Genomic DNA, 12770 nt, shown 5'->3' on the forward strand with positions numbered 1-12770 from the left:
AGAAAATACAGATTAAATGTAGGAGATTTTAAGAATGAGGAGGGCCCTTGGAGGAGGAAACATTACATCCACTTTATGGTTTGGTCTATTCATACTCTTTTTTAAGGCACAACATATTTTTTACTGCTACCTTGCAATCTGGGAAGGGGGTAAGCTTTACAGATAGCAAAACCTCATGGAATAATCAAAATTCCATCACTATTTAGGGTGTAGCATATAGTGTAGTGCGTATCTTTCAAAGTTACTAAATTTTGACTGGTCTTCCTGTGTTTGCTCGGTAGATCTAGGCCTTGTGCTTTTAGCAGTTTTGGGTTCTCTCCTTCTTAAATCAGTCCCCAAGATTCAGTGCATACTGCCACTACAGTTTTTTCTATCCAGAACATGAACAGCAATAGGCATGAAAAACTTTCTTGTTATATAACATTTTTTTTTGGTATTATTTTTAAAGAAGGAAAAGAGGAAAAAGGTGGATTTTTAAAAAAAGTCTGTACAGTTCTGTTATTTAAAGCTGTTACTACAAATTAAGCCTAAAGTAACTCTAGAAACATTCTTACCTTGGCCAAGTTTCAGCTGAATTGCCTCTGTAGCAATAAAAGAGTGGCTTGCTCTTTAAACCTGTCACAGTTCTTTTTCTGATGTTGCTTTGGTCTTTATAGTTAAGCCAGATCTGCAGAGATCAAGACAAAACTCGGAAGTGCTTGTTATCCTTACACTGGTGACTGCTTTGGACAGTAGCTTAGAAGACAAAGAGCACTCAAGGCTGTTGCTTAAAAAGTCTTAGGTACCAGTCGTCCTTAACTACACAACTCTTTCAACTTAATCTAATGTCCACTTTGTATTAAGTACAGGACCCCAACAACAAAAAATCATTTCATAGGGAAATAAAGCAGACACTGAAGAAAAAGACTTGAATGAGTGAAGGTTTGATATAGATGACATTTTTCATGCCAGTGGAATCTAGAATTGTTTGTAAATTAACGATTAATTGGTAAATTCAGTGGATTTGTTATTACAAAGAAGATTTCTTCTGGAACAACCCACCCAAAACAGTTAAGTTTAGGAATGGGCAACTCTGCTTAGACACTTTTAGAACTCTGCTATTACATCCTTTGTTTAGATTACATAAAAGACCGAGAGAACTTCATGGTTAAATTCTCTGTTCACTTTGTACATAATCAAGATGTTAATCACATTACAGTGGTTCGGGACATGAAAACACTGTTCCATAATTCCCATTCTTTAGACACGTTGCATGCATCAATAAAGACACCTATACAGGCAAATGCTTAAAAAGCTGTCATCAATACCCACTGTCAGCAGCACCTCTTGGTGACTCAGCAGGAATCTCTGGTTATCCTCACCTTTCTTGGCTTCACAGACTGACAAGAGCAGATGAGTGAGTGGTGAGTGAAACCTGGGATGAGGACTTACGCAGAAGTCACAAACAATGAACATAACAGACCTCAGCTGTCTAAGTGCATTAAAAAACCTCAGACATGCATTTGGTTGTTATGGCAACCATGACCATCCAAATCAATTGTTCTAAGGGAAAACGTAAAAATTAACAAATACTTTTAATCTACTTTTAACATCATCCCTCCTATTGTATTTATATTTGTTACCCCTTTGTGACTCTCACACCTTTCTAGAGCAGTTATACACAGTTGCTTTCATATAACTTTAACTGAAGACAATCAAACACAAATAAATAATATTTTCCAAACAATAAAATATCAAATTGTTGCGTTCAGACATTTCTAGGCACAAGCAAAAGTCACATTTTATTTGTTACCTCAAAATCTGGTAAGAATTTCTGGCACAGAGCTCAGATTTTTGCCTCAGCTGAAGTCTCCAGCCTGTGTTTTTTCTATCAAAAACATTCCTGCATGACTAATTTAACCATGTTCCATAACTGAATCCAAAATCTGAAATTGTTTTAGCTAAATAATACAGATGATAATTTTGTAATGCAAATGGCATTAAACCAGGCATGACGTAATTGTTAGCAGAATCACACAATACACAAAGATTAATTAATCACTGGACTGAAACTCTGTGGATGTCTAAGAATCAGTAATCACAATATTATTTAAATTTCATAACAGAAGGCAGATCCCAGTTCCAATGCAAACTAGGGTCTTCAATAGAGCTAATTTTCTAAATCTGAAGGCCATTAATTTGAAGGAAAATAATCAAGCAAAGATGTGACTACATAAATGTAGGTATGAGTTTTAAAAATATTTAAAATAATATATATTTTTATATGCCAAATGAAAAAGGAATGAACTGTTTGAGGAAGTTAATCTGGGAAAACTTGTAACTAGCAAAGCTAAAGCAAATAAGAATGAAAGCTTTTTAAAGTATACTTACAGCAAAATATACTTGCAATAATGGTATAGGTTCACTGTTAAATAGATTTTCAATAGTTATAATAATGAGGAAAAGTAAGAGTATTTATTTAAGTTTCTGTTATGTGTTTAAAAAGGAAGAAGAATGAGGTATTCAAAAGAAGATGATGAAGTGATTTACAGTTCACTAGTAACTGGAAACGTCAAACAGCCTTACAAAGTATAGATACTTTTAAAAATGAGCCCTGGGTACATACCCAGACAGCTGGATGAGCGTATTTCTGGTTTCAGTATTGCAGGGATATTCAAGAAACCTGGAAGGATGCTAGTGCTCTGCTGACACTCAACAAGAGTAATGACACTCACGCAGGTAATTATAGGCTTGCTATCACCATTAAACCTAGGAAAAAATAAAGTTGATATGAGATTCAATTAATAAATACAGAATAATAATTTGTGCTAGTAAAAATAATTCTGCTGAAGATAGGTCTTGTAAAAAAAAATGGATAAATTCTGTATAAGAAGAGTGACAAAAAAAAATGGGCAGATACTATAGTCTGGAAAGATATCTGAACCTCCAGTGATCTCATTTAAGAAATAGCACTACGAAAGATCAGTCTGTCCTATATGAAACAGACTGAGAACTGTTCAATAATTAGGCATCAGAAAATTGCTTTTGTCATTTGTCTTATAACTCAGCATGTTAGTAGCATTCTTCAGGGTTTGTTTTCAGGCTTGATGTTATTCAGTACAATAATTGAGATACAAATGTTAAAATGTGAAGGAGAAAACCATTAAACACATTTGCCTCAAAAGAAGAAAAGATATCTAGCTATATGGTGCAATAACAAACCAATCAGCTTTTAATTTAAAAGATTATTTTTTTTTATCATTTCCCAGTTTAGAAGAGTACATATTTTTAAGGGCAGCAGTCTTTTCTGCATGCTTAATTGCACAACTCTGAACAAAGAACATCCTTTATAAGAACCAGTGCCTCCCAGCACATCCTATTTATAAAGAAAGGATCTTTGCTTAGTCATTATGAAATTCACTTTATACAGGTTGTCCAGGATTTGTATTAATTCAGCATTCCTCAAAAAGGTTGAGTTTGGTTTTTTTTTTCAAGTATTTTCCCAGAGTTTGGTTAGAAATATGACAGATGCTGCATCATTTGCTCACAAAAAAAAAAAAAAAAGAAAATTGCTTTCCCATTGACTGTGTCTGCACACACAGCTTAAGCTAACATCTCCTGAAGAAATGCTTTAATGCATTTTTCCCCTCACAGCTAACATTCTGTATCATGCTTAAAAATAGAATTCTAGAACCCAAATTCTTGTCCTTCAGGAATAACTGAATTACAGTGTAGAGCAAAGCTCTGGTTCTCCATGTTGCATTCTATACATGTAAAAAAATAAACACACATAGAGCAAGGAGATCCAAACCAGCAGCAAGATTGCTTGGTCTCAAACAACAGTCTTAAGCAGAAAAATCTTTGTTCAGTCTTGCTTATATGTGGAGTCCAATCATACACACAACCAAGATTCAGCAGTGCTTTCAGAACTCCTGCTAGACCTCCTCTTTGAGACAGTGAAAGAGGCTTTCACAAAACAACCTTTCAGTGAGCACAGTCTGATGTGAAAATTGTCTCACAGATGAATAAAACAATTCAACAACTTGAATCAGCATTTGAATGGGCCATGCAGATTGTTTGAATTTGCAGTCAGTTCAATCAGGCCCCCCTCTCTGTACATTCCTGAAGAAGTTAAGCAATGAGACAGAAGTTCTCAAATGGGTTAAAAAAAAAAATAACCAAAAATTCCTTAGAAATCAGGAAGCAAAACAGAAATAAAGGGTCAGTTTTTCTAATGAAAGTAGTTATTAATGAAATCTCACAGGGATAAATACCGAGTCCATTCTCTCATATATTCATAAACAACCTGGAAAAGATGAAACCTCATTTGAGACAGTTTGCAGATGAAACATATAAGCCAGGCTATGAAAGGTGAGGGCTGACTGCCAAGGAAAAACTTTACAGTAACAAGCATATGGCCTGATGAAATGTAAAGTAGATAAACATTAAGCAAGATACCAATGTAGTCAAACCAGAAGACATCAAATCAAACCGATGACAGAAGTTTTCGACATCAGCAACACTATCTACTTTTAATTCCTCCATCTTAAAAATAATAATTATTTTTTTCTGTATGAGAAAGCTTTGACTAAAACAAAATAAATTAAAAATCAAGCCAAGACAAGAAAAAACTTTGAAAAGTTTCAGCCAGAACTTTTATCCTGTGCTAGAATTTTAAACAACTAAAAATATGGAGTATATCAGGAAGTGTAGACAATGTTAACAGAAGTTTTCTGTATTGTCTCTGCTCTGCTGAATGTTAGTGATGTCTTGCCCATCACACAGGATTTCTTGGAGATCTATTGCGTCAGAGTGCATAAATACTTTAGCGACCTGAACTCCATTTCCACCAACCCCACTCACTTTATTGTATTCTTTATTGGCTGTATAAAGAATGCTGATATAACTTGTTTAAAAGTTTCTGTCTATAATTCCCATTCCAATTCAGGCTTATTACTCTTTAAAGACTGGTTTCTTTTTTTAAAACCTATCACAGTGATATGAAGTGGCAATCACCATTTTAAAAGGCATTTACTACATCTTGGCTCTCCTAGTCACAGAATTAATTCAAATGAGCTTGATAATACAGTCAGAAGGACTCACAAAATGGATGAAGCAGTAAACGGATGGTGAGGACTTATGTTGAACTGGTAGGAGGTACCCACGAGTCTAGGAAAACTGCTAATTTACTAATGTTGATCAACAAAATGAAACACAATGAATGTCTATAAGCCACAATCACAGGTTCCCTAAAAGGGGAAAACAACTGCAAATGCTGTGGAGAGTAAAGGGAGAAAGACAATTTGCAATACAACATGAGAGTCACCTTGGACAGAAATTAAAACAACTGCAAGAGCTCTAGTGTGAAGCAAAGCTATCGAATGGCTGTCACCTGGTAAAAAATGTTTGGCAAGAATTTCTGTGGACAGCATATTAAGTCTGAGTTGGCACTGTGAAACAGTAACACAAAAGACAAGCCCAAGTGCACAGGGAACATGGAAGAGGCAAACAATTAATTCTTTCGCTACGGGCACAGGAACATTAGGAAAATTGTCAACTCGTTAAACCCACAGACCAATTACTTGCCACCTACCCACAATACTAAGAGCCATGATGGCCATAAAAACTTCTCACAGCTGGCACAAGATAAAAATGCTGGTACAGGGGCGTTAACAAGACTTATCATTGGAGAGCAGCGCGGAAAACGTAGCTGACAAGCCAATGAGACCACAGGCTCAGAGGGTAGAGATAACTCCAGCCAAACATCTCAGCATGCTAAATTCATGGAAGAGGTGCAGCCACAGCAGAAAGAAGTGAGAGGAAGTTAATGCTGAATTCTAAACTGTGCTATGAAGTCACATAGCTACAAAACAAATAGGGTTAACACTAGTCTGGGTTTCTTCTACTTCACATTGCAGTGACCTTGCATGAGCTAAACTTTCTTCTGAATTTGCCAGTCAGCTGTGAAAAAATCAGGGACATGTGGAAAGACAGATGCAAGTAGAATGAAAGACTATTTTCTCCTGTCAGGAACCCCAGCTTAATTCCACCCTCCCAGCCCTTCACTGTCTGTTAAACCAAAAGGAAAATCTCAAGAAAGAGCAACAAAAAAGACTGCATGAGCAGTTTATTAAGCTGAAGCCCTCTTTCTATGGAAAAATGGAGTCTGGTAGAATTGTTCAAGCTAGGTGAGGGTTAGTATTCCCTTTGTCACCACATACTTATGGAATAATAGTTGTGTAGGGTTTTTCCCCTCTGAATATACATAGCAGAGTGTAAAAGTCAGGTGGCACAAGCAGAAGGAGACCTGTCTCAAGACCCTTGGAGCTTGATAAAGAAATGGGACAGAGGGAAGAAGAATTAAAGCTTTCATGGAAAAAGCAAGTTTTCTCCTGAATCTGAATAATACTGTAATGTTCTGGAAATACTGAAGCACTAGAAAATTAAGATATTTATAAAATCGGGACCATGGTCTGCTGCTTTTTCCCACTTACCACAGTTTTCTACATCTGTTTTCCAAGTAAAAATTAGTTCTAATTAACATGCTACAGTGCAGCTCAAAGCAGGAAAGATGGAGGGAGCACAAAGTATTGGGCAGAGCTAGTACGGGTACCCATAGCTAAGGACACCTTTATAGCTCTATAATAGCTCTATTATAGCTCTATAATTCTCTTTTCAGGTACCTCTCACTGAACCCTCTCTATGCAGACATCCTTCTACACAGGTAGCTCTAGCTAATTTGATTTTTATATCCAAATAGATAATCATGTGGGACCAGCACATGAAATGCAACCTGGCTTTGGCTCTGCCTTTCAATAATGAAGACATCACTTATAAAAAGATACTCAGTTCTTGAAAACATGTCATAGCTTCTTTTGTGCAGAGATCAGACATATTTGGGGTTCATGCAAGCTGTTTGATATAGGGTTGTGTTGCAAAGTGCCAGGCAATTTCAGCTTTCTCTCTTTTGTGCTAGGAAAATGCGCTCAGCACCTACAAAGAAGTTCTTGGCACGTCACAAAGGTTGGGACAGAATGAGAACATTAGGAGATAGTTTGCTTTCTAACGTTTTATGTCTGACTCATTGAGACTTGACATTTACAGCCTTATTCAAATATTAACATCTTCAGGAGTAATTAAAAGGGAACCATTTTAAAAGAGCTTTTTATATCATAAAGATGTAACTTTGTGTTGACTGTCAAAAAGAAGTGTGACAGAGCCTAATTAGATTTATTCACAATCTAGCCCAAATAAAATGTCAAGATAATGGCTCTTTTTCAAATTTAGAGCTGCATAAGAAACATGCAAGGAAACAGACTGCAATAGGTATAAACAAATCCAAGTCTGGATTAAATGAAAAGCTGTTATAAAAAGAAAGCACACCATCTTCATAAAAGCAACATCACAACAGGTCAAGGGAAAATAAACAACATCCTCAAAAAATCATAATGTACCTTGCCTTTAAGAAGGCATTTTAATTCTCTTTCACTGACTGGCAGAGGTTCAGGCAAATGAGGAGTGAGGGATGGGGACTGGGGAGAATTCCTTAGAAATTATAAATCATCTTAAACAGCATGGATTTAAATAAGCACAACAACCTGGGTTTTCAGTCAAATTCAGCTGCTAGAGTTCACTCCCAGGATCCCCTACAAACAACAAAATCTCTGTCTCTTCACTGAAGTAAGGATATACTCCCAAAATTATTTCCACTAATGAAGCAAATCAAAACAAGGGTAAATGCATGAAAAGGGCCTGTCAGAAAGGTTTCTGGACAGAAGTCCTGAGTGGAGAGGGAGAGCTATATCTATAGAAGAAAGAGCAAGGTACAACTCCTTAAGTGATTCTCTAGTTCTTCTTACCTGTACCTTCTCCTACCAGCTAACTTCATCTTTAAATCAGTTTCTCCCTGTCATTCTTATTTTTCTCTCCCCTCCCTTCTCTATTGGCAAGTGGGTTCTATTTCATAGTTCATAACATTGCCAGTTCGCAAATGCTTTGTGCTTTGCTCTTTAGAGGCTCTCAGCCATTTTATATAGTACAAATGAACACAGTACCTCCTCATTGATTAATCCTGCTGCCCTTTGGCTAAGAACTCTCCCAGTGCAAGAAGTAATATTGCCTGTTTATCCAGAGAGAGATTATAGAAATACTGAAGCTATAACACAAACAAAAATACCTCTAGTGTCATCATTAAACCATGCTCTATTCACAACAGAAAAGTAAATACAAAATCTTTATAAAGCTGCTTCTTTCTGCAGACTCTAGATGCCTCATCAAAAATGTACAAGCATGTTGGATAGCCAGTATTCAGATACCATCTCTGCAACATCACACAGTATAGGGAAGTTTTATTAAAACAAGGAACATGAGATCTCTGTCATGATCCCTGAATTCCAATTACAAGCTCACACTTAGTTCTGTAACTGCCAAATGTCAAGTCAAAGCTGCCAAAGTGAAGAGGAACAGATGGCATAGATCCATTTAAGACCCTAAGTTTTGAGAATGGGTTTGGAGGATTGCACAAAGGGTTTTTTTTTGTGTGCCAGATAAGATAGTAGGGGATTTTTCAGCATATATAAGAAAAAACAATTTCAGGATAAATGAAAGATAATCCACAGTCTTGAGCAAAATTAGCAGATATTTAAACTTCAGTATTTTTTTCCTCCAGTGGGAATTTTTAGAACAAATCCTCTTTTCTGAATAATTTCTTGATTTTAAAACAAAAAAAAAATCTGTAAAACCTCAAGAGATTCCATAAAATACCTTTTTACTTATATAAAATATTAAAATGCTTAAGACTGCAAATAAATTCTGAGTGTAGTTAAGAAAAGTCAGACTGCCAATTAAATAATTTAAATAAACAGAAACAACTATATTTTTTAAGCGCCTGTGATAGCATTCACATAAGAATCTTACATCTGGCCTTGTATTATGAGGTTAAAAGATTTTTAGCATGGGCAAAAATGGCAAAATTGAACTGTTTACTACTGATTCAAGTCCAAAGGAAAAAAAGTTTGAGATATCTGGCCTCTGAAATCACTCAACTTCTTTACTCAGAAACAAAACCCAGACTAATGCTGAGGGCTTGATCCTCCTGTTTTTAAAGGAACTGCAAATGACAAGAACATCTTGAGACTGAATCGTGACTGTTGAAGAGCTCTTCATACTCTAATTCAGAAATAACAAGAGTTAAGAATAGTTCTTGACATGTAAACAACTCCAGTCCAAGCATAACCTGCATAGAGCAAATAAAGTGAGAAAAGGCCCATTACGTGCCAGCATAGTGCTGTTCTAGGCAGAGCCTGATCAAAACAAGGTGGTCCACAAGATCATGGCATTTCCCCTAAGCAGCCTGAGTCCTTTCAGTTTGAAATTTGGTTTCCTTGAGACTCTTTACATCTCTGCACGTTCCTATCATTGCTACACAGCAGTGATTAACCCCTTAGCCATTATCCTAGAACAATGCTTGAAAATGGCTGGTTTTGCTTATGAGGCTATGCAACATCAAGTGTTCAATGTTGCAAGCTGCACAGCATGGTCAGATGAAATGAAACATACTCCTAAATAAACCGATGAATAGTTCAATAAACTCATTTAACCTGCTGTGAAAGAATTTAGAGAAAGGATGCACTAATGTACTGAAAATAAAACTGTCCAAGCTTCTTGTCCAAGCACAAGGCCTAGTTTTATCCTGCTCAACTGTCAATACTTGGAAACCTGGCTTCCCTTTGCCCTAATACTACATTCTGCAGCCACTAAATCCCTCTGTGTAATGCAGTGCAATCCAGACAACAAAAAGCCATATAAGGGAAATCTCTCCTTTCAAGAGGGTTTGATTTTAATTTCTTCTCGCAAAGAAGGTAACTAGGTACCCCTCATATTCTGGGCAAAATCTTCAGCATGTACATGTATGCATTCATTCTTTAACAAAACAATTAAAAAGCTTCAAACATCCTCTCCTTACTCATTCCCCAACCCCAGTCTAATTGTGAGGGAAAGGAACAAGTTCTGGACTTCAAATACAAAAGAATGGGTTACTCCACAAGAAAGAGGTGGAAAATTATGCTATAGAAATAAAAGCAGCACAAATATATTATTATTGCCTTTACCAATGACCCAGACTGAGGATCTTCTCCAGCAATCAGCCTCCACTCATAGTTTCCTGCTGTAATCAGCAAAATAGATTTAGGACCAAAATATAAAGTCCACTGTTTTGTATCCTCTTGGTTATTATCTTAGACCTTTTAGAATTGGCCCTAAACCAGAAAAGCTTTCTTTTAAAAATGAAGGGGGGGGGGGCAGGGGGGAGGGTTCATGATGATGCATCAAAAGTCTGAAGCACAGAGATTAAATGATGAAAACACAAATTCTGGGAAAATATGGAGGGAAAAGAGGAAAATAAATGGGCAAAATTAGCCAGCTGTAAAGGCAGATCTTTTTTCCAAAGTAGCTAACTTGTCTGGGATCTTATTCACTAAACTAGCAGGCTACAAGAAATACCACACACTTATCAGCTAAGGGCATCTCAGTAGCAGAATCTTTTTTCACAGAGATTTTCAAACAACCTTTCAAATTCTCTTTTCTTCTTCAGTGTATAAAAGTGATTATTTTTAACCAAGTCAAGCAGCTCAAACAACATATGTTTATCTCTACAGAAAAAATATTTGTGAAAACGTGGAGATTTCAGGAGTCACCAGTGAAGTACAGTTATAACTGAAACTGAACAACAAGTGCATTCAGCTTTCAGCCTGTGCATAATGAAGGAACCAAATAGATCAGCCAGACACCTAGGGAAAGGACATAAAGAAAAGAAAAGAAAAGAAAAGAAAAGAAAAGAAAAGAAAAGAAAAGAAAAGAAAAGAAAAGAAAAGAAAAGAAAAGAAAAGAAAAGAAAAGAAAAGAAAAGGAAAAGAAAAGAAAAAAAGAAAAGAAAAGAGAAAAGAAAAGAAAAGAGAAAAAAGAAGAAAAGAAAAGAAAAGAAAAGAAAAGAAAAGAAAAGAAAAGAAAAGAAAAGAAAAGAAAAGAAAAGAAAAGAAAAGAAAAGAAAAGAAAAGAAAAGAAAAGGAAAAGAAAAAAAGAAAAGAAAAGAAAAGAAAAGAAAAGAGAAAAAAGAAGAAAAGAAAAAAGAAAAGAAAAGAAAAGAAAAGAAAAGAAAAGAAAAGAAAAGAGAAAAAGGAGAGAGTGAGAGAATTTCCTGCCATTTTTTTCCTGTCCTACCAATAAATGGAGTTACAGGAAAAGGAACAAATTATTTGCATCACGCTCCTGCTCCAATCAGAAGGCAACTAAGTCCTTTTCTCAGTGTGTGTTCCAATCCTTCCACAAATTGGACCAGGTTTGCCATTTTCCTTCACTGTATATAACCAACTTCACTTAAACCAGGCCAGCATAAAAAACACTAGGAGGAAAGGCAATTGCTTTGCACTAGTGTTCATGAGGCAATAAAAAGCCTTTTCTGTTTCTCTTAGTTCTGGCAAGGATCATTTACTCCATGTCTTTTCCCATCTGGAAAGAACTCACTTCTCACTAGCAAATATATTCTGTTGTTTGCTTTTCTCTTCTATTTCTCACCTGCATCATTCAAAGATTTGAACCTGTAGGGCATTCTGCAACAGAGAAGATTTCACAGGAAGGGTGAACAGTATCCAGCAGATTGTTCCCCAAGCATGCATAGGATCCACTCATAACTACTGTTATGAACCTGAGTTATTCTCAAAGTGGTGTATTTACATGCTGTCTCATTCTCAGAGCATACATGTGAAGTATCAATCTAAGCCCTAAATTGAATCCCACAAGCTGTAGTAAGAATCAGCTTGAACATCTCATTTGCTGTAACAATTACAAATGAAGTGGTTAGTAAATAACCAAAAAAAGCTATTTAATTCTTAAAACGTCTCAGATCTACAGGAGACTTGGTCAGAATTATGACCTTATTAAAAAAGAGGGAAAAGAAGTGTCTTAAGACAAATGATGTCATCTTGTAATAAATGAAGTTTCTGTTTGTTTTTTCTACAGCAAAATACATGATGAAGTCACTGATAGTTTTCTCCCATTTTTGCACTGATTAACTGTCATGAAAGTTAATGATGGTATTCTTCATCCAAAAATATTAATCGCTTCACATGAATAATTTCATCCAAGGTAATAGTTCTGTATTTCTAAAGTCACTCTTGCATTCAAGTCGTTGTAAGTCATACCTTAAATCAGGAGTAACTAGATCCATAAATTGGAAAAATTAGTAAATAACTTGTAGCCAATAAAGTTCCTCCAAATAAAAATATTCACTGAAGACTATGATGACTATAGCAAGATAAGAGAAGTTAATTTAACAAGGTCTGCCGCTTGTTTTCCTGGTCTTCCACACAGCTGATCCTTTTGCTGCCAGTACAGTGACACTATAGAAAGTCCTATTTAACACAACATTTACAAACTGGAAAGAATCATGCTTTGGTTTGTCATGTACAGTGTTCCAATAACTAAATAGTATGTAATTTTTCAGTAAAACATAGGTTTTCTTCATGAGATCAATAATCAATTGTTCTAATTTTGTCAAAAATATGGTAGGAATGATTCAATGACAGAAAAAGAATCATATAGAAGTAGAATTATTTAAAAATACATAAAAATTTTTGAGAAGAAACATGGACTTTGAATTTCTAAACTCTAGTGCACTTGATACTAACATTTTGCCTTGAAACTAGATATATATATACACCTTTCTGCATGGCGCTAGATGATGTTGTTCACCCTAAATTATGAAACAAAGGCACTTCTGCTGAAAACAAAATGTG

This window comes from Pezoporus flaviventris, unplaced genomic scaffold (genome assembly GCF_033815535.1).
Source record: "Pezoporus flaviventris isolate CSIRO_AGI_PZ_B2104156 unplaced genomic scaffold, CSIRO_AGI_Pfla_v1 ptg000036l, whole genome shotgun sequence".
Lineage (NCBI taxonomy): Eukaryota > Metazoa > Chordata > Aves > Psittaciformes > Psittacidae > Pezoporus > Pezoporus flaviventris.